Here is a 26,772-nt window from a genome sequence, read left to right on the forward strand (position 1 = left end):
TTAGCATATTTGCATGGGGGCACCACACCCAGGATGAAAAAAAATTTTTTTTCTACACATACTCGAAAGATTTCTCACTGGAGAGGCAATTCTCTCATACAAAAGATGGGATCAGAATCAGAATCAATATCTAACTAGGAGTTGGGATCAGTTCAGTTCAGTTCATTCGCTCAGTCATGTCTGACTCTTTGTGACTCCATGGACTGCAGCATGCCAGGCTTCCCTGTCCATCACCAACTCATGGAACTTACTCAAACTCATGTCCATCGAGTCGGTTATGCCATCCAACCATTTCATCCTCTGTTGTCCCCATCTTCTCCTGCCTTCAATCTTTCCCAGCATCAGGGTCTTTTCCAATGAGTCAGTTCTTTGCCATAGAACTGAGTATTGAAGTTTCAGCTTCAGCATCAGTCCTTCCAATGAATATTCAGGACTGATTTCATTTAGGATGGACTGGTTGAATCTCCTTGCAGTCCAAGGGACTCTCAAGAGTCTTCTCCAACACCACAGTTCAAAAGCATCAATTCTTCGGTGCTCAGATTTCTTTATAGTCCAACTCTCACATCCATACATGACCACTGGAAAAAACCACAGCTTTGACTAGACCTACCTGTAATTGTTAAGGGACTATGGATTGCAAACCAAGAATTGGGGCTTAAAGTCTAACAACAAAAAATTGCTTTCAAAATAGTAAGGCCCTCAAATGTGTAGAACATCTGGCCACCATCGACCCTACGTTCAGCCACATCTTGTCCGTTCTTTCTTTAGGCATTTTCCAACTTGTCCACTTCTTTCCATCCCTATGGCTGCCCACCTGTCCACTCTCCTGTTGAGCCTCACCCGGATGACTCCAGAGTTCTCCTAACAGGTGTCTGCAGCCCCCCAGCAGGCTGAGGGGTCTTTCTTAAGCACACACTGCTCTAGTTAGCTCCCTGCCAACAGTCTCCAACAGGGCTTCATTGCTGTCAGGATGCTGTTCAAGTTATAAGCACGGCCCCCAGACTCCCACGTGATCTGGCTTCTATCCTAAGTCTTCTCTGCTGCCACTGTCCCTGCCAGCAGCTGCTCTGGCTGACCCCTGTCTCCAGTCCCTCTGTTCTTCCCCATTGCTTTCTGTTCCAGAAACTATTGGGCTTAACCCTTCTTCTTCAAGGATGCCTTCCTTGACCCCCAGAGAGGTTCTGCCTATCACAGCATAGACTCAGCTTGCTGTTGATTGCTCTTTTCAGTCTGTCCACCTCACTGGGCTTTAAGCTCCATGAGGGCAAGCCTTGTCTCTAGCACCTAGTTCAGTGCCTGATGTATAGCAAACCCTCAACACACAGTCACTGAATATGAGACCAGTGAGTCCTGTCTTTGGCTAATTGTGTGACTTAGAGCAAGTTTTATTCAACCTGTAGGAACTTGAGCTGCATCATCTAGAATAGTGGGTATTGAGGTATGTTTTCCATTCATCACCGGTATTTTCAGTTTTTTTCCTCATCTATCTTCCATCTATACCTATCTCTATCTCATCTATCTCTGTCCTCTCTCTCATCTGTCAATCTATCTCCATCTATCCATCACTGAGAATCACGGGTGAATGGATTGTTTGAGAGGCAGTTTTAGAAGGAAAGAGTTCAGAAGTCAGAGAGACCTTGAACCTTGATTCTGCTGTTTTGTTCTGTGTGACCTTGGGGTAGGTACTTAACCTGTCTGAGCCTCACTTTACTCATCTGTAAAAATGGTGATGCTTCTAGTACCAGCAGAGTTAAATGGAATGTGCATGTAAAAGGCAGAGCCAGAACCCAGTAGCTGCTTTAAAAATGGTAGCAATCCATATGTGCTGTGCTTAGTCGCTCAGTTGTGTCCAATTCTTTGTGAGTTCGTGGACTGCAGCCTGCCAGGCTCCTCTGTCCATGGGGATTCTCCAGGCAAGAATACTGGAGTGGGTTGCCATTCTATCCTCCAGGGGATCTTCCCAACCCAGGGATCAAACCCAAGTCTCCCGAATTGCAGGAGGATTCTTTATCAACTGAGCTACCAGGGAAGCCCAGCAATCCGTATAGCTCCTATTAAAAACATTTGACATGATAAAGTCCATTACAAATACTTTTCAGAGACCTGTTGGTGGGCCAAGCAATGTGGTTCACTTCCTGTTACGCAGAACTCCATCTCTCCATCAGTTCCCTATTCCTCAGCACTTGTTCTGTTCCGGAAACTTGGCAGGTAGTGTGTGCAGTTATTTTCAGAGGAACGAGTGGGTAAAATCGGCAGCGTTTCCCCCGGAGTGTCTGTGCCCGGGGTGTATGAGTTTATGGTGCATCTGCTTTGTGTATAAAAGCCTTGTCCTCCCCCCAGCACCCCCTTCTCCCTCAGAAGCAGAGCAAGTGGGGACCCAGGCTCCTTCCTGTATTCCCATCGCCTACTAGGGGAGGGCTTACTGTCCAGCCTGCGTAGTTGGAGGTAGGGAAACATTAAGGATGGCTTTGCTTCCAGGTTTCTGGATGAGCAGAGGAAAGAGGTCACAGCTGCGGAGGGTCAGAGGCTTTGGAGAGGTTGAGAGTAGAACTCAGGAGATTCTTCCAACCTGCGACAATGATGAAAATGATAATGATGGTAACATTGGACAATAATAAGGTGATGCTACTGGTAAAGAACCCACTTGCCAATGCAGGAGACTTAAGAAACTCAGGTTCCATTCCTGGGTTGGGAAGATCCCCTGGAGTAGGAAATAGCAGTTCTCTCTAGTATTCTTGCCTAGAGAATCCCATGGAAAGAGGAGCCTGGCAAGCTATAGTCCATAGGGTCGCAAAGAGTCAGACATGCCTGAAGTGACTTAGCACAGTGCAAGGCTCAGTGGGGCGGTGTGGTATCCACTCCTACTGACTCAGCTCAGGATACCTGAGTGGGATCACTGTGGCGCATCATACATGGGTGGAGGAAGGGAATGTCTTCCTTGCTGCCTTGCTCAGTGTGCAGAGGTTGCCCTGGGTCTTATGGTTGTCAGGTGCTGGGGAGGTGGTGCACTTGCAGTATCTATGCTTGGCAGGAAGGAAGACCTTGACCATGGGCAGATGCCTCTCCCATCCTAAAGCATCATCTGAGGAGGAGTGGTCAGCAGGAGAGCCTCCAGTCTAGCAGAGGTTGTAGGCATCCAGGGGGGTCTCTCTTGACCACTCTGATACTGGTCCCACTCAAAACCATGCTGGGTTCAGAGCCTCTGGTATTGGATCTCCTCTCTCCTCTCTGCCTCTCCTTCCTGCCACACCCCTTTTGCCTCCACACCCTAGTCCTGCCTGCCACCTCGTTTCTTATAATAGCCTTTACCAGGTGGTGCTAGTGGTAAAGAATCCTCCTGCCAATGCAGGAGACGCAAGAGATGTGGGTTCAAGCCCTGGGTTGGGAAGATCCCCTGGAGAAGGGAATGGCAACCCAACTTCAATATTCTTGACTGGAGAATTCCACAGACAGAGGAGCCTGGCAGGCTATATAGTCCATGGGGTCACAAAGAAATGGACATGACTGAACAACTGAGCACACACACACGGCAGATCAGGAGAATCCTCTCTGACCATTAAGAGCAGAGCTCGTGTATTATTAGCCACAGGAAGTCAGTTTCTCTTTCCTTAAGTGCAGGGAGGTCTCAGTCTTCACAAAACACAAATCTTTTAATTTCTACTTTCTGAACTCCAGAGTTGAGATTTTGTAATGAAACAAACAGGTCAACTCATCACCTGAAGCTTTATTCTAGTCTCTTTCTTCATTTTGCAAGAGAGAAATCCAAGGCTCAGAGGGAGACTTAACTTGTCCAAGTTGTCAAGCAATTACTAACCAACAGAGCCAGGATCTGAACACTGGCAGTCAGACACCAAAGCCTTTGGTTTAATCGCTGCACTTTCCTGCTTTCTTTGTGGCCTTGGGCAAATATCAGCCTCTCTAAGCCAGTGGTTGGCCCACTGTTGTGTGGAGATAAGGTTTGTCTTGCAGGGCTGTAAGAATAGCAATGGCTGTAGCAGTGATGAGGATGGTAAGGCTGACCAGTACATACTGTTGCCTACTTCCCCCTTCTAAGCACATTTTGAGCTTCCCTGATAGCTCAGCAGTAAATAATCTGCCTGAAATGCAGCAGACACATAAGAGACTTGGATTTGATCCCTGGGTCAGGAAGATCCCCTGGAGGAGGGCATGGCAATCCACTCCAGTATTCTTGCCTGGAGAATCCCATGAACAGAGGAGCTTGGTACGCTACAGTCTGTAGGATCGCATAGAGTTGGACATGACTGAAGTGACTTAGCATGCACACACAAGCATCTTTTATATGCTAACAACCGTCCTCTGCAAGGGAGCCTCGATTGCAGGATTATAGATGATGAACACAAAACACTTAGAACAGTGCCCAACACAATGGGCTACCTGGTGGATCTTCTTACTGTAATTATTAATAGAGACGTGACGTGAAACTGGCCTTGGGTCTGAGAGTCCTCGTGAAATCACGGCCTTAACCCCAGCTCCTATGTTTTGGAAGCTTTTCGAGTATATTCTCTCCTGTTTGGCTGCTGCATTCTCCTGGCACCTTCCAAAACACAGGCATTCCCAGACAGTGAGCAGTGAGACATTACCTTTCTCTTCAAAAACTTCCACTTCTTCCCTTTGGCCACCATTTCCCTCCTGGTACCGGGGAACGGAGCCTCGGCGGACAGCATGAATCTGGGGCAGGGCCAAAGGATGACTGCTTCCTGGGTGCTTCTTGACAGAAGAACCCGGAGAAACGAACCCCCGGGAGAGAAGGAGTGCCTGTGAGCGGTCCAGCCTCTCGCGCCGGGTCCCCTGGCGGGGATCAGGCCGGAGCACCTGCCTCTTTCCCCGGGAGCTGACACGGCCCCCCGTGGCGAGGTGCAGGCCCCCTTCTGCAGGGGAGAAATCTGGCGTTGGGGAGGTGGCGGCCCACTGCTCCCTGGGAGCCAGCTGGCGCATTGGGACCAGCTGCACAACTGAGTTCTGTTCCCTCAGGCTCAGGTGGGAGGGAATCTGGGCCTCTGAAGGCGATGGGAATAATAATAGTGATGTTGACAAGGACAACGGTCACAGCAGAAGCAATGACCATTTAATGAGTGGCAGACTACTTGTCAGACACGTACATTCATGGTCAGATTTAACCCTTAAAACAAGCCCATAAGGTGGGCCTGCTTCCCCCGTTTTACAGATGGGGAAACAGAAGCTTACAGGGCTTAACAGACCGTGTGCCAGAAATCAGACAGACACCAGGTAGCCTCAGGTTCCACAGTGACAGACTGGGGTCCTCACTGTTCAACTCCATGGATGTAGAGAGCACAGAGCCTACCCACCGCTCCCTTCCCCCCTGCTGGTATGTAGCAGCTGCTAAGCGCATGAGCTCTGCTTCCTCCCCCCTGGATCCAAATCAGGTTTCTCCCACTTTCTGGCTGTGTCACTCAGAGCGGTGTGTGTAGCTGAGCCTCAGTTTCCCCATTTGGAAAATGGGGCAGTAACAGTAATATTAATAACAGTGCCTCACTCGTAAATCATCATCGTGAGACTAAATGAGACCTTTCTTGCAGTTCTCCTTGTCTTGGAACATTTCCAGTTTCTCCGCCTTGACACTGTTGACATCTTGGACCAAATCATTCTTCACTGTGGGGAGCGGGGCCGTCCTGTGTGTGTAGATGTCGAGCAGCGTCTCTGGTCTCCACCCACTAGATGCCAGTGGCGCCTTCCACTCCCAGCTGTGACAACTCACACCATCACCAGAACCTGATGGGTGTCCACAGTGCGGGGGCGGGGGGGGGGTGTGGAAATGCCCTCATTAGAGAATCACTGGCGTTTATTAATATACAGCTTCCCAGGTGGTGCTAGTGGTAAAGAACCCACTTGCCAATGCAGGAAACATACTGAGATGCGGGTTCGATTCTTGGGTCTGGAACATCCCCTGGAGGAGGGCATGGCAATCCACTCCAGTATTCTTGCCTGGAAAATTACACAGACAGAGAAGCCTGGCGGGCTACAGTCCATGGGGTCGCAAAGACACGAATGAAACAACTTAGTGCGTGTGCACACACACACACACACACACACACACATAGACACACACACACATAGACACACATACACACACATACACACACATACACACACACACACACACACATATACACACACACACACTACATGATAGACATTTGGTGATTATTATTCTGACTAAACCACAGACTACTGCAAAGCTGGTCTGCTGGAGAGGTCCTTAACTATTTTCAGAGCCAAGGAAGCAGCTTCTTGAGGAAATTTGAAGTTGCTCCCTAGTTGGGAGTCTGAAGGGAAAACCCAGACGAAAAGCTATGCTTTCTCTTTGATAATAATAAGCAACTTTTGCTACCAGCTCCTTTGGGGGGCAACTATTTAAAAGTACCTGGGTCTTCTTTAGCACCATGATAACCCATGGGGACTTCCTTTAAAGTAGTTTGGGTCTCCTATCTTGTCGTTCGGTTGCTATGCTAAGTTGTGTCTGACTCTTTATGACCCCATAGACTGCAGCACACCAGGCTTCCCTGTCCTTCACCATCTCCCGGAGTTTGCTCAAACTCATGTCCATTGAGTTGGTGAGGCTATCTAACCATCTCATCCTCTTTCGCCCTCTTCTCCTCCTGCCCTCAATCTTTCCCAGCATCAGAGTCTTTTCCAATGAGTCGGTTCTTCGCATCAGGTGGCCAAAGTATTGGAGCTTCAGCTTCAGCATCAGTCCTCCCAATGAATATTCGGACTTTCTTAGGATTGACTGGTTTTAGGAAGCAATAAATGGACACCTCTTATATGCCAGACTCCTGTAATATAGAGAGGACCAGCTAATACTTAGTGGGCTCTTAAACTATGCCAAGCACTGCTAAGTTTCCTATGTGTGTTGTCACAGTTCATGCTGTAACACACCTATTATTATCCTCATCTTGCTGTTGAGAAAAATGAGACACAGACAAGCTAAAGCATCTTGTCTGTGATTACACAGCCAGCAAGTGACTGAACAGCAGTTTACACTCTGGTGGGTCTACCTTCAGGGCCACCTTAATCATCTGAATTGGACAAAATGCCCTATTCTGAGGGAGCTGCCAGCCTGGAAGGGAAGCCAGACAGTGGAGCAGAGGGGCAAGGATAAAGCAAACCCAGGGTACAGTGGAGGCCTGAGGACAGAGAGAAGTACCTCAGTCCCTGTGGTCCAGAGAAGCATCCTCTGACTCGCAGGCAGGGTTTCAGCCTCAGGAGGCCAGGTGGTGAGTGGGACAAAAACATTCTAGCTGCAGAGAGAGAAAGTCCAAAAGTCCCCACGTCCAGAGACATGGAATGGCATGACACGTGTGGTGAATGGCAAACGTGCTGGAGCTGAGAGTGTGAGGCAGCGGGCGTTGGCAGACGAGATGGTCCAGAGCCAGAGGGCATCAAGTGGGGGAACTAGAATATCGATGGAGCCCGTTACTCTCTGAAAAATGTCTGAGATCAACTGGGTGTTCAGAAACTGATTCAAGGAAAAGGACAACAGGGACACGTTGGTTAGATGGAAAGGAAGAAAGAAGCCAACGTTAAAAATGCTGACCAAAAAAATAGCACAGACAGTATTATACCGAGTTCCCCAGGCATGAGTGATCTAGGTCACTGGATCAAGACTGCAGGATCACACAACTCCAGGGGGCCACCCACATCGCAGTCCATGTCGTTGGTGTCATCAGAGTGACACTTGTCCACCCACACTTTCCACACCAATGGAGCTGTTCTGGGTACCGTCCATTATGGAAGCCACTTACCTGTGAAACGTGGCTCACGTGACTGTAAAAGTTGCAGTGTGAATTGCTTTTCATTTTAATGACCTTTTAATTAATTAAAAGTTAAATTTCATTAGTGGCTTCCATTTGGGCAGCACAGCAACAGTCTTGCAAGGCCCTGCCTGTGTGGCTGTAACTCATGGCTTTGATTTATTTGTTTCTTGGGCAAACCACTTGCCTTTCAGAACACTGTTATTTTCCTTTCTGTCATCAGGAATGCTACAGTAAAATATGCGATGGGACAAATTAATAGGCATCTCAAAGATAATTAATGGTTTGAGTGATATAAAAAAAAGCCCAAACAAAACAACAAAATCAAACAAACAAACTCAAATGGCTGGACATCCAGAAACACGGCATGCTTGATATCCATGGAACAAGAAGTGTGGTCTGGAAGGCATTGGTGGAGGAGGAGGTGGTGGAGGAGTGGGGATCTGTCACTTTCCTCAAAGGATGACCTGCTAAGCCATGGTCTCCAGCTCAGACCAACTGCAAGCATCTGTCAACTAGGGTCGACTGTCGGAAATGAAATTAATGACCTAATCCTTCACAATCTGTGATGTGTGCCTTTGCGTCCCCTCCCACTGAAGAAGCAGGATTGCTCCTTGATGTGGGGTTTGGTAAGGTGATTCTCTTTAGACGTGTGTGATTCTTGCAGAGTGCTTGCATCATGGGACTCGCCATCTCGCACCTCTCTCTTCACCATGAGAAGAAATCAAATGGGCCCTCAGCCACCAGAGAGGATGAGAAGCAAGTGGGACAGACTGACTGCAGCTACCCAAGCCCAGCTCAGCCCAGAGCTACACAAGTGAACTCAGCCTGGCTCAGCCAATCCCAGACAACTCACAGGCTCTGTGAGTTAAATGAATGACTTTTGTCATATGTCACCAAGGTTTTGAAGGTGTTAGGTGACACAGTTTAACTGGTATGTGGCTGTTAATGATTTGATTTGAAATGCCCTCATTCTCCCTGAGTATTTGAAATTCCAGTATTTAAAGGTCTATATTACCATTTTCTCTACTCTTTGACACTCAGGTTCGTCTTGCTGGTATTACAAGTTAAATGTTTCTTTTTGGACTTTAAGAGCAATACACACTCATTTCTGGAAATGGTATGAGAAGAGATTTTAAAAATTTTGTGTAATATAAGCTTCCAGAGATAACCACTGTTAACATGTTGCTGTATGTCCTTTCAGATAGGCACTGAGATACATAGCTGTACATGCATATATAAACACACACACACAAATGCATGGCATAATATTATACAAAGATCTGTGTTCTGCACTGTTTTATTTAGTTCAGCATTTAGATACATCAGCATTTCCCCATGTCCTTAAATACTTCCAGGAACACGATTCCTAGCAGCTGCATCTTAATATGCTATAGCGTGGCTGTATCGTATATTATTTAACCGTTCCCTACTTTGGGACATTTCGATTCTTTGCAATTTTTCACTATTACAAATGATGCTGCAACGTTCATCTTTGTACATAAATCTCAGTGTTTTTCAATGATCGTTCCTTGAGGCTGTGTTCCTAGAAGTGAAATTCCTTGGTGAAAGGATCTGAACAATTTTGTAAGGAATTGCCAAGTTGTCTTCCAGAAAGGGCAATTTATAGCCCCACCAGCAGAATAGGAGAAGGGTCGGTATTTGTAATTTACAAGGGTGCGTTGGAGAAATTTCAAAGCAGACAGATTGCAACTGGGAGCTCTTTGTTTATGGCTTGCACAGGGCTATCAACTGGGACTCACATGGAACCCCATTATACTGACATGGAGGGAACCCCAACACTCTTGACCCAATAGCCTCTGGCTGTGTGATTTCTGGCTGAGCTTAGGTAGTACTGCTTGAGAAAGATAGATGCATCTGAATGTGTAAAGTGCAGGGCATGGGGCCAGCAAATGGCCTCTCTGGAACATCCCTATTGCCTGAGGGAAAACTCCAGCTCCTTCACTTTGTAACTTGGCCACTCTGTCAGTCTACTTACTCTCTTGAAGCCCAGGTTTCCTCATCAGTAAAATGAAAGTAAAGCTGGAATTTAAACTGGCAAATCATCTAGCAAAGGGATTGATACAGAGAAGATACTTGACAAATATTAATTTTGTCCTTTTTTTTTTCCCCTAAAGAGGAACCAGGACTGAGGTGAGGTGGGAAATGGTTACAAATTGAGTCATTCCCAACTGGTTCTTTGACTCTTGTATATCCCAGATGAAGTTTTCACAGTGTGTGATTAAATGAAAAACAATGTATAAGCATATCTATGTGTGTGTGTGTGTGTGTGTGCACAAGCTACTCAGTTGTGTCCAACTCTTTGTGACCCTATGGACTGTAGCCCTCCAGGCTTCTCTGTCCCTGGGATTTCCCAGGCAAGAATATTAGAGTGGGTTTCCATTTCCTGCTCCAGGGATCTTTCTGACCCTGGGATGGAAAGTTGAATGGAACCCACATTTCTTGTATCTTCTACATTGGCAGGTGGATTCTTTTTTACTAGCGCCCCTTGGGAAGCCCCATGTATGTGTATGTATGTGTATATATATATATACACACACACACACACACACACAAAAACATATATATGTTTTGTATTTATTATTTATTTATGATTTATGATTTTTTAGAGCTTAAAATCCTTTCTTAGGTGAAATATGGAATTTTTATCTGATAATGGCAAAGTAAGTGCTGGTTGAACTGATCTTGACACAGATAACAAATTTAAGCTCTGGAGAACAATTAAAAACCGAACTGCCTGGAAGGTGAACGGTGTTGGTTAAAACCCCAATAGAAAACCTGCACCCAAAGGTGCAGAGGAAGAGTTATGGACAGTTGCTGTCACAGGAAAACAGTCAGAGATGTGGCGCCTCCGATCTATGGATAAATTCCACCCAAATCTCTGGCTGACTCTTGAAGCATCTTTGCATACAGCTAACCCTAAGCATCCCAGATGAGGCTAAAAGAGGTGAACTGAGAACTGAGCTGCTGCCCAACTGGTAGAATTTGCAGTTTGGGTCCAACCAAGTTAATTACTTCCTAAAACAAATTTAAACAAAATCAACACTCCTTAGAGGGGAAATAGAATAGAATGCAGAGTCTCCATAACATTCAAAACTTTTAGGATACAATCCAAAAATTACTTGAAATGCATACAGATAGGAAAATGTGACCCATTCTCAAAAGAAAAGGCAATCTGTTGGAGGCTGAGTCCGAGATGACCCGGATGTTGGAAATAGCAGACAAGGATTTTTAGAGTAACTGTTGTAACTATGCTCCATGATGTAAAGGAAAATCTGCTCAGGGTAAATGAAACAATACAAAATCTCAGCTCAAAATAGAAAAGATAAGAAAGAAACAAATGGAGATTCTAGATCTAAAACAAGCAATATCCAAAATAAAACAAGCAAGCAAGGGGTTCACAGCAAGAGGTTAACAGAATAATGATGACAGAGGAAGGAGTCAGTGAGTTTTAAAATTGATCAGTAGCATTTTAAAATCTTAATTGATATACTTCCTCTTCATTTTCCATTCTTTCTCCATGCCTCTTCCACCCCCAACAGATGGATAAGCTATTACCCAGGGGGAGGGAGAAAAATATATATGGGATAGTATAAAGAAGAAATGGAGAGGGAAGTGGCAACCCATTTCTGGAGAGTGGCAACAATCCATTCTTACCTGGAGAGTCCCATGGACAGAGGAGCTTGGTGGGCTACAGTCCACTGGGTTGCAAAAGAGTCAGACACGACTTAGTGACTGAACAAAGAAAATAAAGAAGAAATCTACAAGTGCTTGACTTTAATGTTCAAATGTCTCAGCTTCTAGGATAATTAAGATTCAGAAGAATTTCCAAGTGGTTGGAGTTTAAAAATAGTGAGTCTTTTCCCTAGATTGAGGGGAGGGAAGAGGAGAGAAGAGGGAAGTTAAACAGACATAATGATGCATTCTAGATAAAGACTGGGGTAAAAAGGGATAAGGAATGCCGTTCATTGTCGTTTATATGCCCCAGTTGAGAAGTGACACACATCACTCATCTCACGCTCCTTGTGTGGAGTTAGTCACATGGCCCCACTCAGCCACAAAAAGCCCAAATAGTATTACCCACCATCAGCCAGGAAGGCAGAAACTGAAAATATCTGGTGGAACAGTGCTGATGGTCACCCCAGTAGGCATCTTGGGATACAAATTTACTCCCACTGGAGGTACTATAAATACACAAATAAAAAAACACATAAATCTCCTTGCTCAAGAATCTCCTGACTTTCAAATATTTTCCATCCAATCATCTTTCCCCAGTACAGTCTGACTATTTCAGAAAGCTATTATCACGGGAGTAAACTAGATAATTCAAAGTGACTCAAGTTGACCTAAACTTGTTTGGGCTTTGTTTGGCTCTCTCCTTCCAAGGCGAGTGTGTCGCCTGATCTTGCCGGTCCAGACCCATGGAGACCTGCAGTTTATCAGGGTGGCTAGCTGTTCCCTCTTTCTGTATTGTTTTCCTTCTTGGCGCATGGCAGTTTTCTCATAGGCTTCTTCCCTTATCTTAAGAGACCTTGGGAAGCAAATCCACTCTCTCCTTCATTACTTAAAGAGGCAGATGGGACAGTAATTGTAGGGACCTGTCTAGCTGGCAGGGAAAACAGCGGTGATGGAAAATCCCATCCCATCTCCCTGCTTCTTTTATCCTCTCCCATGCTTTTTTTCCCCAATGCACATTATTCTCTTGGCACATTGAATGACATATGCCTTCCGAAATGCACCAAGACTTACTGACTTTGCATAGGCTCCTAGTTTTGCTGGGAATGTCCTTCTCCCCTCTGTTCCATGTGGGCTCCCACTGACTTACTCATCAACAAAGACGGAGTGAATGCCTACTATGTGCTAGGCAGCACCCTAGGTGTTGAGGATACAACAATGAAGAAGACACAGTACTTCGCTCAGGAGCTGATAGTCTAGTGGGAAGAGCTGGACATGAAACAGAGACTATTCAGAGAGCAAGTGCTAAGAATGATGAAAACAGGATGCTTGAAGAGAGGGCTGATTTGGATGACAGTGTGTCAAGAAATGAATGCTTGGCTGAGCAAGCTGAAACCCGCACTGTTTACAAAAGCCAAGATATAGAAGCAACCTAAATGTCCATCAACAGAGGAATGGGCAAAGAGGTGGTACATATACACGATGGAATATTACTCAGCTATTAAAAAGAATGAAATGACGCCATTTGCAGCAACATGGGTGGGCCTAGAGATGGTTGTACTGAGTGAGGTAAGTCAGGTGGAGAAGGGAAATGCCGTCTGACATCCCTCAGATGAGACGAAGGAGAAATATCACATGATATCCCTTATATAAAGAATGCAAAAAGAAATGATACAAACGAACTTATCTACAAAACAAACAGACTCACAGACTTAAAAAATGAACTTATGGTTGCCAGGGGGAAAAGATAGGGGAAGGGCTAGTTAGGGATATGGAAATGGACGTGAACACACTGCTGTATTTAAAATGGATAACCAACAAGATCCTACTGTTCTAAAGCAGAGCACAGGGCACTCTGCTCAGTGTTATTGGCAGCCTGGGTGGGAGGGAAGCTTGGGAGCATGGATACATGTATAAGTATGGTTGAGTTCCTGTGCTGTCCACTGGAAACTATCACAACATTGTTAAGTGGCTATACTCCAATATAAAATAAAAAGTTTAAAATACAGTCTTCCCAGGTGGCACTAGTGGTAAGGAATTCACCTACAAATGCAGAAGATATAAGAAACACAGGTTCAATCCCTGGTTTGGGAAGACCCCTGGAGAAGGAAATGGCACCTCACTCTGGGATTCTTGCTGGGAGAATCCCATAGACAGAGGAGCCTAGCAGGCTACAGTCCATGGGGTCTCAAAGAGTCGGACATGACTGAGCATCTGAGCACATGCCGTCCAAATGCCAGTTGGAACCCCCTTGTCCCTTAAGAGCTCACTTTGTCACTCAACAAATATTTATTGAGCATCTGCTAGGTGCTGGACTCTGTGGACACATTACTAAATAAGATAAGATCCCTGCATTCATGAGGCTTATGTTCTGGGGACAGAGAGATACTAAACAATTGATTGCATGAACCAACAGTGCAAGTTCAGAGGGTGGTAAGTGTTCTGAAGAAAGTGATACAGAACTGTGTGGTAAAGATTGTGGGGAAGGTATTAACATACACAGAATGCTAAGGAAAGACTTGAATGAGGAGGTGATAATTGAACTGAAACGAAATTAAAGTTACTTACTCCTTGGACGAAAAGCTATGACAACCTAGACAATGTATTAAAAAGCAGAGACATCACTTTGCCTACAAAGGTATGAACCTATGGTTTTTCCAGTAGTCATGTATGGATGTGAGAGTTAGACCATAAAGAAGGCTAAGCGCTGAAGAATTGATGCTTTTGAACTATGGTGCTGGAGAAGGCTCTTGAGAGTCCCCTGGACAGCAAGGAGATCAAACCAGTCAATCCTAAAGGAAATCAACCCTGAATATTCATTGGAAGGACTGATGCTGAAGCTCTAATACTTTGGCCACTTGATGTGAAGGGCCGACTCACTAGAAAAGACCCTGATGCTAGGATAGATTGAGGGCAGGAGGAGAAGCGGGTGACAGAAGATGAGATGGTTGGATGGTATCATCAACTCAACTCAACTCCTTGAGCAAAGTCCTGGAGATGGTGAAGGACAGGGAAGCCTGGTGTGCTGCAGGCCATGGGGTCACAAAGAGTTGGACACAACTGAGCCACTGAACAACAACGAACAACAAGCTGAGCTGAGAACTGAGTGATGAGAAGCACCCAACCCTGGGAAGATCTAGGGGTTGAGAGAGTGGTATAGGCAGAGCAGTAACCAGTGCAAGTGCCCTGGGGCAGTTGGCAAGATGGATCTGTCAAGGAACAGAAATAAGGATCTTACAGGGTTATGAACACCAGGATAAGAACTCTGGATTTTTTTTCCTAAAGGCAATGGGAAGCAATCAGAGAGTTTTATACAGAGGCATGATGTGACCTGGATCAGAGACTTTATAAATTTAGATGTCAAGACCTACTTGCAGTTTCGAAGCTCATTCTGGCTGCCGGCGGGGAACTGGCAATGTGGGAGAGGGCAGACATAGAAGCAGGAGACCATGTAGGAGGCTGCTGCCCTCATCCTGCTGGGCACTGGTGGCAGCTTTTAAACTTGCCCCAAATGTCCCTGATCCCATGGCCTGGGGTGGTCCAAAGCCCTCCCCATGGTTTCTCAAGGGCTTAGCTCCTGGTGGTCTCCTCCATTCCCAGCCCCTGGTCCTGCACACTGGGTTGCTGACTTGTTGAAGATGAGAGGCATCATATAACACATCACGCTGCACCTGGCCTCCCCTCCATTCCTGGCCCGCGCCTTCATCTTCTGCTCTGGGGAACAAACACATCCCTCTCATGGCTCCATGCAGAGCAATTTCATCCTCTTCTCTTGAAGCCTTGGCATCAGCAGTACTCATGCCCATAGGTAATCAATTTTGCCCCCAGTGAATTTATTAAGACATACTTCCAAACAAATATAACACTTGTTTTCTTTTTTTCAAAAGGAGTCTTGGCGAATCAAGTGTTTTCCCGTTTGTGGTTTGTCAGTCTCTCCAGTTAGGCAGAGAGCTCCTTGAGGGGAGGGACTGAGTAAGGATAACGTTTGTGTCCTTGGTCAAGGTCTTCCAGAATCACAGCCTGGGAGGAGGACTCATTGCACAGGGTTTATTAGGAAAGTATTCCCAGGACACAACTGACAGTAAGTGGGTGGGGAAGCAAGACTGGGCAAGGAACGTAGTCATGTGAGCATGAGTCTGGCCACAGCCTGGTCCTGGAGGGGGCTCTGGAGAGTAACTGGCACCTTAGAGTCTGACCCACCTCGAGTCAAGGGGAGATGGGCTTGTCCACTCCTGCCCCCGTGAGTCTTTGCAGATGTCAACTCACAGGCATTTCCACAACTCTGAGATATGAGTGATGGAAATCCTGCAGCTCAAAGGCTCAGCCTCCGACAAAGGTTCAGCACCATGGAGAACAGTACAGAGGTTGCTTAAAAAACTAAAAGTAGAACTACCATATGACCCAGCAATCCCACTTGTGGGCATATACGCTGAGAAAACCATAATTCAAAAAGACACATGTACTCCAATGTTCCTTGCAGCACTGTTTACAATAGCCAGGACTTGGAAACAATCTCCACGTCCAACGACAGATGAATGATTACAGAGGATGTGGTACAGGTACACAATGGAATCTCACTCAGCCATAAAATGGAATGAAATTAGGTCATTTGCAGAGAGGTGGATGGACCTAGACTGTGGCATACAACGTGAAGTAAATCAGAAAGAGAAAAGCAAATGTCGTGTATTAATGCATATATGGGGAGATCTAGAAAAATGGTACCGATGAATCAGTTAGTAGGGCAGGAATAGAGACACAGACGCAGAGAATGGACATGTGCACACAATTTGGGGGAAGGGGAGAGTGGGATGAATTAGGAGATAGCATTGATGGATATGTGTTAGTTGCTTAGTTGTGTCTGACTCTTTGCAACCCCATAGACTGCAGCCCACCAGGCCTCTCCATCCATGGGATTCTCCAGGCAAGAACACTTGAGTGAGTTGCCATTTCCTCCTCCAACTGATGTATATACATGACATCATTTACATACATCATACTTTTACACCTATACGTAAAATAGAGAGCTAGTGGGAACCTGCTGCATAGCACAGGGAACTCAACTAGATGCTCTGTGATGACCTACGAGGGTGGGATGGGGTGGGTGGGGAGGGAGGTCCAAGAGGGAGGGGATATTTGTATACATGTAGCTGGAGAATCCCAGGGACGGGGGAGCCTGGTGGGCTGCCGTCTATGGGATCACACAGAGTTGGACACGACTGAAGCGACTTAGCAGCAAGAGCAGCAGCAGCTGATTCGTTTCCTTGTACACCATAAACTAACACAACACTGTACGGCAGTTATACAAACTAAAAAAAAAAACAATTAAAAATAACTATGATCTAAAAAATAAAGGTAGTGGGAGTGAGCTGGACATGCGGAAGCTGGGGGATGAGCACAAGGAGAACTGGTAGAAGGGTTGGGCAGGGCACTGACACTGTCCACTGTACTCTGTAGCTTCAGTTTCCAGAACCTGATGGAAGATGGGTGCTCCATGGTGTTTGTTGAATGAATAAGTAAATCAGTGTCTAGGATTTTAGATGGGTATGGATTGCAGTGGGTACAAGGAGATTGGAAAGTCAGGAAACTCTTGGTGAAGAAGGTTTTTCCAAGCTTCAGGGACAGGATGTGGACCAGCAGGGTTTGGAACCCCAGTGACACTGGCTGGTAAAGTTCAGATGCCATCATGATGGTTGCTGCTGCTACTGCTGCTAAGTCGCTTCAGTCGTGTCCGACTCTGTGTGACCCCACAGACGGCAGCCCACCAGGCTCCCCCGTCCCTGGGATTCTCCAGGCAAGAACACTGGAGTGGGTTGCCATTTCCTTCTCCAATGCATGAAAATGAAAAGTGAAAGTGAAGTCACTCAGTCGTGTCTGATTCTTAGTGACCCCATGGACTGTAGCTCACCAGGCTCCTCCATCCATGGGATTTTTCAGGCAAGAGTACTGGAGTGGGATGCCATCATGATGGTTAGCCATGCCCTATTCTCTGAGAATGTCCCAGTAGCAATCATTATGCTCATGTGTTGTTCTGACATTTACAACTTGCTTTTCCATTTAATTTTCTCATTGGGTCCTTAAAACATGCCCATGAAAGAGATGCTGCATTTTGGATGAGACAGCGGAGGCTCAGAGAACTCACTAAGTTTTATATAGTGGAGGAGTGGCAGAACTGGGACTTGAACTTGTCCCTAGAGGTGTTGACAATGACTGGGTTCCTAGGGATGCTTAAGACGATCATTTAATGAAGCTGCTCTTTGCTCTGGGGCAGTGCAGTGTGAGATAGAGGTTGCAAAATTGGTGACCCACTTGCTGAAGCTCCAATACTTTGACCACCTGATGCGAAGAACTGACTCATGAGAAAAGACCCTGATGCTGGGAAAGATTGAAGGCAAGAGGAGAAGGGGACGACAGAGGATGAGATGGTTGGATGGGATCACTGACTCAATGGACATGAGTTTGAGCAAGCTCAGGGAGTTGGTGATGGCCAGGGAAGCCTGGTGTGCTACAGTCCATGGGGTCTCAAAGAGTTGGACATGACTGAGTGACTGAACTGAACTGAACTGTGCTAATTTTCCGACCTGTTTTGGATGGCACGATGCTATGGTCTTAACCCTCTTCGTTGGGACTTGGGTGTTGTCCCCTGTAGATGGGTCACCCCATCTCCAGTCTTTAAACATTCCACACCACTCTCTATAGCTGCACTGTCCAATAAGGTAGCCACTGGCCACCTGTGGCTATGGAGCACTTGCTAGGGGACTAGTCCAAATTGAGACGTCCTCTTGAAAATCTGCAATTGCAAATCTGGCTGCCATTGGACTGGTACTGGACAGTGCTGGCCTAGAATCTCCCACATCAGGCCAGCATCTTGCCTTTCTGCTGCCCACCTGACCCTGTAGGCACATCAATTTGCAGTTCCTGCTGAATGAGAAGGAAGTATAAGCTGGAGGGAGGAGACTAGAGTTCAAGTCTGACTCTGACACTTGCTGTGTGACATTGGGAAATCTCCTCCCCTCTCAGTGCTTGGTCTCATTTCATGATGAAGACTTTGGACTTAATCTCTAACTTTCCACAGCTGAAACTTCCTCTCCCACACACCTCTGAATTTACCCTTTTGTGGTGGGATGCTGCCTGCCAGCTTTGAGCTAAGCATTCCCTGCTGCCAGCCCCTCCTCTTGCCCTGATTCCCAGCATTCCGGCTGCTTCTGCATCTTTAGGGGGCCCTGTTTCCATCAGGGGCCTCCCTCCTCACTCCACAGGGGGTTGAATCCTGGCTCATTCTGCTTGGCTTGTTGTTTACAAAATGAGAGGTTGACCATGTTTCTCTTTTTTGGCTAATATCTGCAATTTGCCCTCATTTAACTCACATATCTCAGCTATTAGTTTGCTCACCTTCAATAATTATTGTCATGCACCCTTGGGCTCATAAACCATTGTTCCAAGTGGTGTGTCGCCTATTTTAAGAACTTAATTTGTTTGTAATGTGCACATCAGCTGCATGATTTGTTTCTTGCTTGTAATTAACTTTTAAGCTGATGCCATTCCCCCACCAAAACTGAAACTCAAGGTAAAGTTGGTAAGATTAATCATGCTGGCTGCATCCAAATCTTCCAACATCTTCATTGGACTCAGCAAGTTTGGGGGAAATGATATTTTTTTCCCTCCACTCCCATCTGTTACCCTGCCGATCTTGGAGCCAATCCATCCATTAGCGAGCTTGAGTGTTGGAGTTGGAATCTAACACTCTCCAGTGTTTCCAGTGCCTGTACCAGGATAAGCAAACTTTCCCCCCAAACCCCCTTAACCCTGGAACTTGAATGCATCTCTTCCTTCCTGAGAGGGTCCCTGGACTCAAGGATGAATCATGAAACCCCTTACTAAGTTGTATAATACCTCTCTGCTTTCCCTAGTTGTGATTGCTGATTTCCATGGTCTTCTGCAGTGACGTATTCAGCAATGCCTTGGATTCATAATCTGCACTGTTGGAGGCAGTGATTGGGTTGGACAGAGCCAGCTTTATTAATCTTTCCATTTAATGACACGACACCCTATCTGTGGCTCATGTGTGAAATCTGAATTCCAGGCAGCTTTCCTCTGTGACCGAGCAAATTGAGAAATTAGGCTGTACTAGATCCATGCTTCTCAAACCTTAGTGTACATGTGAGTCGCCGAGAGATCTTGCTAAAATACAGATTGTGATTTAGTAGGTCCAGAATGGGCCCTGAGCGCGAGTGTGCTCAATTGTGTCTGACTCTTCACAACACCATGGGTGTAGCCCACCAGGCTCCTTTGTCCATGGAAATTGTCAGGAAAGAATACTAGAGTGGGTTGCCATTTCCTATTGTCGGGGATCTTCCCGACCCAGGGATCGAACCTACGTCCCTTGCGTCTCCTGCATTGACAAATGGGCCCTAAGAAACTGCATTTTAGCAAGCTCCCGCAGAAGCCAATGCTGCTAGTCTAGGACCACACTTTGAGGTGTGGGTACTAGACTGCATGCCTCACGAAGACTGGAACTGTATCTCTGACACATGAACGCTCTCAAGGATCTGCAGACTGAATGAGTGAATGAATGAATGAAGGAAGGAAGGAACTATACTCAGGAATACAGATCACACTCTACCAGATCGATCTAATTGGAATGAAATGTGTTCCTTATTCCCACACTAGCCAAAAAAAAAAAAAAAGTAGTAATTTTATATATTTCCCAATTTAGGAAGGGCTAAATGTCATATGCCGATTTATCTCCTCCCTATATATGGTATTTATGTGTGTGCACACACATATGTTTGGCTTTTGGAAATGAATTTATAGTAACAGAACTGCTCTTCGCCATGCATCTCTTTCTAAGTATAGCCTGCTTGCCTTCCTCCGAAAGGGCCGGCTTCCAGAAGAGCCCTGCAAACAGAAATCCTTGTTCCCGTTTTTAAGATTCTTCGGAGAGCTGCCTGGTTCTCCCTCTGAAAACCCGGCTTTTCCAGCGTTATTCCAGGTCTCTCATGACATCAACGGAGGAGCTTCAATTAAGTGCTGACTCTCTGTAATCCCTCTCTCGAACCTCCTGAAGCGTCTATTATTTTTTTAGCTACTACGGATGCTTTGTTCATTTTTTTTCATGAGGCAAGGATTGTAAATCCATTTATACACACACCGAGACTATTTCTTCTGAGGCTGGAAGTCAGGATGTAGGATGGGATGAGGGTGTTCATTTAAAGAGACAAGAGGGGCAGAATGCTTTAAATGCTTTTAATGCACCCGATTTTATATTTGGAATTTTGTCTTCATTTTCTTCAGGAGGTCCTCCAAAATGTTTCAGGATCCACCTGAATCTCTTCCTCCAAGACAGGCTGTGGGTTCTCCTGGATTTTCCCACCAGGCCCCTGGTTTCCTGGCTCAAGCCTCCCCCGTGGGGTATGGGAGAAAGTCAAAAGGAGGAGCCCAGAGGTTGTCATTTGCCGAAGCCTGGTAGCTATGAGGTGGTGAGGATGCTCCACAGACTCAGGCACTCTGACCCAGAGCCGGCAACCTTTCCTCTTATGCTGCACGGTCGTGCTTCTCACACTTTTGTCAAGGACTCCGTGGGGACCTTGTTATTATAAAATGCAAGGCCTGGACTTCCCTCATGGCAGTTTATAGGAATCCACTGGCTAAAGCAGGGGACACTGGTTCGACCCCTGGTCTGGGACAATCCCAACTATGCCGAAGTGCCATAGCTATAGAGTCTGAGCTCTAGAGCCCATGCTCTGCAACAAGAGAAGCCAATGCAATGAGAGGCCCATGCACCACGACTAGAGAGGAGCCCCTGCTCGTGGTGACTAGAGAAAACCCACGGGCAGCAACAAAGACCCAGCACAACCAAAAAAATAAAAAATGTTTAGTCACTAATTCGTGTCTGATTCTTTGCGACCCCATGGACTGTAGCCCGCCAGGCTCCTCTGCACGTGGGATTTCCCAGGCAAGAACATTGGAGTGGGTTGTCGTTACCTTCTCCAGGGGATCTTCCCAACCCAGCGTTGGAACCCACATCTCCTGCATTGCAGGTGGATTCTTTATTGCTGAGCCACCAGGGAAGTATATGCACACACACACACATGCACACACACACACATATATAAAATTATTTTTAAAAATGAAGGGTCTGATTTAACAGCTCTGGGGTAGGGCCTGAGAGTGTACAGTCCTAGCAAGCTCCCAGGTAATACTGATGCTGTTGATCTGTGATCCACACTCTGAGAACCACTGATCTAGCTGGTCTTATCACCCCTTGAATACACATTGAGATTTTTTAAAAAGACCACCTTGGCCCCACCCCAGAAATTCTGATTTAATTGGATTTGGGTGCAGCAGTCTGAACATGATGAGTTTAAAAACATTCCCTGGATGAATCTAATGTGTAGCAGAGCTGAGAACCACTGTTCCGGTGCCTTTTGTTGAGACTTCATCAGTTCCAGGACCACCCCCTGGCCCCCAAGACTCCCACCCATCTGCTCTCCTCCAGAACAGTGCAACCCCCCATGTCTGGGAGATGGGAGACCAGACTCGGGGTCTCCTCTTCACCCCTGTCCTACCCTGGGCTGGTTGGTTGGACTGGAGGTGCTCTGGGTACCAAGGCAGGGGGGAGCAGGCAGGTGTTAGGCTAAATCTGTCCAGGTACACCACAGGGAGAGGAACAGGGGTCTCTCCTGGAGGGGCCAGAACATGCTTCCAAGCTGCTCTTTGCTGAAATGTTCAGCTGCTGAGCTGAAAATAGCTTCCTTGTTGCTGTCCAGGATGTGTCAGCAAGCCCAGGGATGCTGAGTGCCCAGGAGACAGCTGTGTGGAACCTTAGGGTATGTCAGCCCCATCGTGGGTCTAGGTGATGAAGGTCATCTAGTCCAGCTGTTTCTCAGTGATCTGGATCTAGGAGACTCATCACAGCAGGTATCAGTTTCCTATGACCGTTGTAACGAATTAACTCAAACTGAGTGGCTTACAATAAACACAAATTTATCTTACAGTCCTGGAGGTCAGAAGTCTGAGTGAGTGAGTCAGCTAAAAATCAAGATGTTCTTTTTGGAACTTCAGGGGAGATTCTGTTTCCCCATCCTGTCAGATTCTAGAGGCTACCTGCACTCCTTGGCTCACGGCCCCTGCCTGTGTCTTCAATGCTAGCAATAGCCAGTTGAGTTCTTCACACACATCATCACTCTGACCTCTTCTGCCTCCCTTTTTCCGCTTTTAAGGATGCTCCTGGTTAAGAAGTCCAGACTCCTCTCCCTATTTTAAGGTTAGCTAACTAACAACGTTTACTTTCATCTGAAATCTTGGTTCCCCATTGCCATGTGATAGAACACATCCTCAGGTTCTGGGGACTAGGATATAATATCTTTGGCGGGGGGGGGGGGGCACGATTCTGCCTAACAGAGTTTCGGGGGTGAGTCTGAGATCCCTGTTTCCAATCTCTCATTTCAACCAGAGCAGTTCTGTTAAACGTGTTTCCATGCAAACTTTTCTTTGAAGAGAGTATTCCAAGGCTAACAGTTTTTCCACCAGAGGTCAGGTCTCTTCCTGCTCCAAACAGGATCCCTGAATCAGCAGCACGGGCATCACGTGGTAGCTTGTTAGAAATTCGGAACCTCAAGCCCCTCTCCAGAGCTGAGTCTACATTTTCACCCAGACCTCGGGCAATGTGTCTGCACACTAAAGTTAGAAAAGGCCTGGATTAGACCCCTGTGACTGTGGCTGCTCACGGAAACAACCTAGAGAGTTTTAAATCACACTGATGCCTGATTCGTGGCCTGGGGTGTGACCTGGCCATTGGAATTTTTCAAATCTGTGCTCAGTCGTGTCCTGCTCTTTGCAATCCCATGGACTATAACCTGCCAGGCTTCTCTGTCCTTGGGCTTCTCCAGACAAGAGAACTGGAGTGGGTTGCCATGCCCTTCTCCCAGGAATCTTCCCAGCCCAGGGATTGAACCTGAGTCTCTTACATCTCCTGAATTGGCAGGTGGGTTTTTGTTGTTGTTATTTTAACCACTAATGCCACCTGGGAAGCCAGGGCCTGAGATTCTGCTCATCCAATTTGGGAATGGTGGGCTAGCGCAGCTTCCTCCTAATGCTTAAGAGGTCATCTCTCCTAGAGAGGGAAAGTGACTTGCCCAGGGTCACTGCCCGCCCAGGATCACTACCTGGTAAGGGTCACTGCCCCTCCCAGGAGAGGACTCACACTCTTGACTTTACGGGTTGAGAATTTCTGCCCCTACTCAGAAAGCAAAAACAGTAGCAACAATATCAACGTCAATTTGAGTGGAGGATGGGAAGGGAGGAGGATCTTTTTTTTTCTTTCTGCCTATATCCTTCTTTAGGGTTTGAATTATTTTTAATGTCAAGCATGCTGTAGTTTTAATATATATAAAAATGGTTAAGGTTGGATAAGACACAAATCAGAATGAAACCCCAGGGTTCTAATGATGGTGACCATTTTTTGGAAAACCCACCATGTACTTGTACACGTTTCTTCATTCCGTCCTCACTGCGTCTTGACAGAGTGGGAGGTAATTGCCTCATTTTGCACATTTCTCGGTGACCTCTCGAGTTTTGTCAGCTAGGCACTGAGAGCCAGCAGACAGCTGACCTCTTGAATGACCTGCCGTTGGCTCTTGGCTTGGCCCCTGGTACAAGGCAGGAAGTCTGGGTGTGCAGCAGCCCCCAAAGGTCTCGCCCTAATTTCCTGTCTCAGGAAGTCCTTCCAACTCATCTGTCACACGCTTTGTGGGTCCCTGTTCTCTGACCATCAGCACAGGACTGGAAATAAGATGCTGTGTGTCACCTGCCCATCTCCTTTTTATTTTTCTTTTTCCTCTGTCTTAGTAAAGGCATCAAGAAACCACCTGCCTTTGCCTTTATTAATTTGGTTCCTAAATAGCCCCATGACACAACCATACACCATAGAAGAAACACTTGGAAATCTTAATGGTTGTTATTTTGAACTTTTTGAAGTTCAAACCCAATGCATATCATTTACCTGCTTTATCAAATTAGTCATGAGGATGGAAAAACATGGTAAACATAATAGCTAATATTTAGTGAGGTTTAATCCTTGCCAAATTCTATCCTTTACCTGTTTGAGTTCATTTAAATCTCACAAGCCCAGGAGACAGTACAATCATAGCCCCATTTTACAGATGAGAATATCAAGGCTCAGAGGAAATGGGCAGATGCTAGGAAATGGCCTGGTCTGTGCTGTGCTGTGCTTAGTCACTCAGTCATGTCCAGCTCTTTGCGACCCCATGGACTGTACCTCGCCAGGCTCCTCTGGCCACGGGCAAATGTGCAGTCATGGGTTTCCTCTCCCTCCTCCCTCTGTCCTTCTCTCTTTCTTTCTCTCTCACTCTCCACCCTTGACAGCTGTCTGGTCAAATCCCAGACTTTCCCTAGAGGACACCCCACCAGTCCTCCTCGGCTGAGGGTCCTTAACTCGGGGGGATGTCAGCCCCTCTCTCCACCTCAGTTTCTCCTCCTAGGCTCTGCCTTTCTCTCCGAGGTGCTGGGAGGATTCTCTAAATAGTTCCCTCGAGGTGCTGGAAGCACTGGGTGGAGAAACTCACTATAAATACCCAGCATTTATAATTAGTCTTCGTGGCGGCACAGTTCTGCGTGTGGGGGAGGCAAACACCTGCAGGAGCAGAAAGTCAAAACGCAGGGCCTGGGGGCTCTCGAGGGCTGGCTCCCTGGTGCCTCCTGCGCTGGAGAGAACCCTGGGGAGTGAAGCCCCCAGGCAAGTAAGGGCACAGTGGCAGGCCCCCCTCTCCCCACCAACCCCGTCTCACTGCAACCCCACGCAAGAACAGTGGGGCCTGCTAAGGGCACCCAGCTCCATCGCTCCCTGTCTGCAGGACCTCCTGCTAATTACTTTGCTGGCCTGAGACTCAGTTTCCACATCTGTAAGATGGGAATGATCATTCCTATTGGGAAGAGTTACAGATAATGTGTATAAAGCTCCCAGCACTGGCGCATGCAGTAGGTGCTTATTGCATGTCAGGTTCTTCTTGTTCCATTGTGTGCACAGCCAGGCAGACACTCTCTCATTGGCATATCAGATGGGCCTCTTCTGCTTAAAGACTTTCTGAAACTCCCCATAGGCTGCAGGGTTTCCACCATGCCGGCATCTTATCTGGATGGTCCTCTTCAGAGCTGAGATTCACTTGCTCACAGCTATACATTCCAGGAGAGTGTGTCTATCATCTTCTGCCTTCTTCCCTGAGGCCTTTTCAGATATTCCCAGAACCTGCCAGAACTTGCTCAACTATTCTGCTCCAAAGTGCAGAGTAAAGAGCAAGGGGAGCAACCATCAACCAACAGGGAATGGGGCTGGTGAATGAAAGTGCTAGCCTCCCTCCATCCCTCCATCAGTAGGACATTTCTGGGAGACTTCCTTCTTGCCTCTCAGAAGTCCTGGCAGCATCAAGGACCCCCAGCAGTTGTCTTGATGGTGAACATGTATATGACTTTCCCTCCCAGATCTTCCATAACCTTCTTCCTATTTCTTGAAGTCATCTCCCATATAAACCACCTGTCTCAGGCTCTGTTTTGGGAGAACCCAGTTCATGACAGCATCACATCTGAAATAAGATCCAGACTCCTCACTGTGACTGCAGAGTCCAGCGTTTTCACCATTTCTTCCTCACCTCCCATCTCCCGCCCGCTTCCAGCCTGGCCAGCCTCCTGTCTTCTTCTAACTTACCAAGCATCCCCTCCACAGCGTCTTTGCACATGCTGTTCCCTCTGGCTGGAATGCTCTTTATCTGTGTCAGTCCTTCAGGTTTCAGATTAAGCCTCAGTCCCTGAGAGAGCATCACTCCCTCTTGGCCTCATCTCCTGCAGGTTCCAACCCCTTTCATTCTCTTTCATGACAGTCTGTTTCCGTTCACACGTATGGATTTGAAATAGTATATTATTTGAATATTAACTGTTACCTGTCTCCCCCCCAACTGTGGTGGTTTAGTCGCTAAGTCGTGTCCAACTCTTGCAACCCCATGGACTGTAGCCCGCCAGGCTCCTCTGTCCATGGGATTCTCCAGGCAAGAATATTAGAGTAGGTTGCCATTTCCTTCTCAAGGTGATCTTCCCAACCAAGGAATCAAACCCAGGTCTCCTGCATTGCAGGCAGATTCTTTACCGACTGAGCTACGAGGGAAGTTACCTCTCGACTATAAACCCCATAAAATAGGGACAGCCTCTGCCTAGTCCATGGACTCTATAGCATCCAGCACAGCTTTTGACACACAGGGTATAGTTAACAAATATT

The sequence above is a fragment of the Bos indicus x Bos taurus genome, chromosome 25, assembly GCF_003369695.1.
Source record: "Bos indicus x Bos taurus breed Angus x Brahman F1 hybrid chromosome 25, Bos_hybrid_MaternalHap_v2.0, whole genome shotgun sequence".
NCBI lineage: Eukaryota > Metazoa > Chordata > Mammalia > Artiodactyla > Bovidae > Bos > Bos indicus x Bos taurus.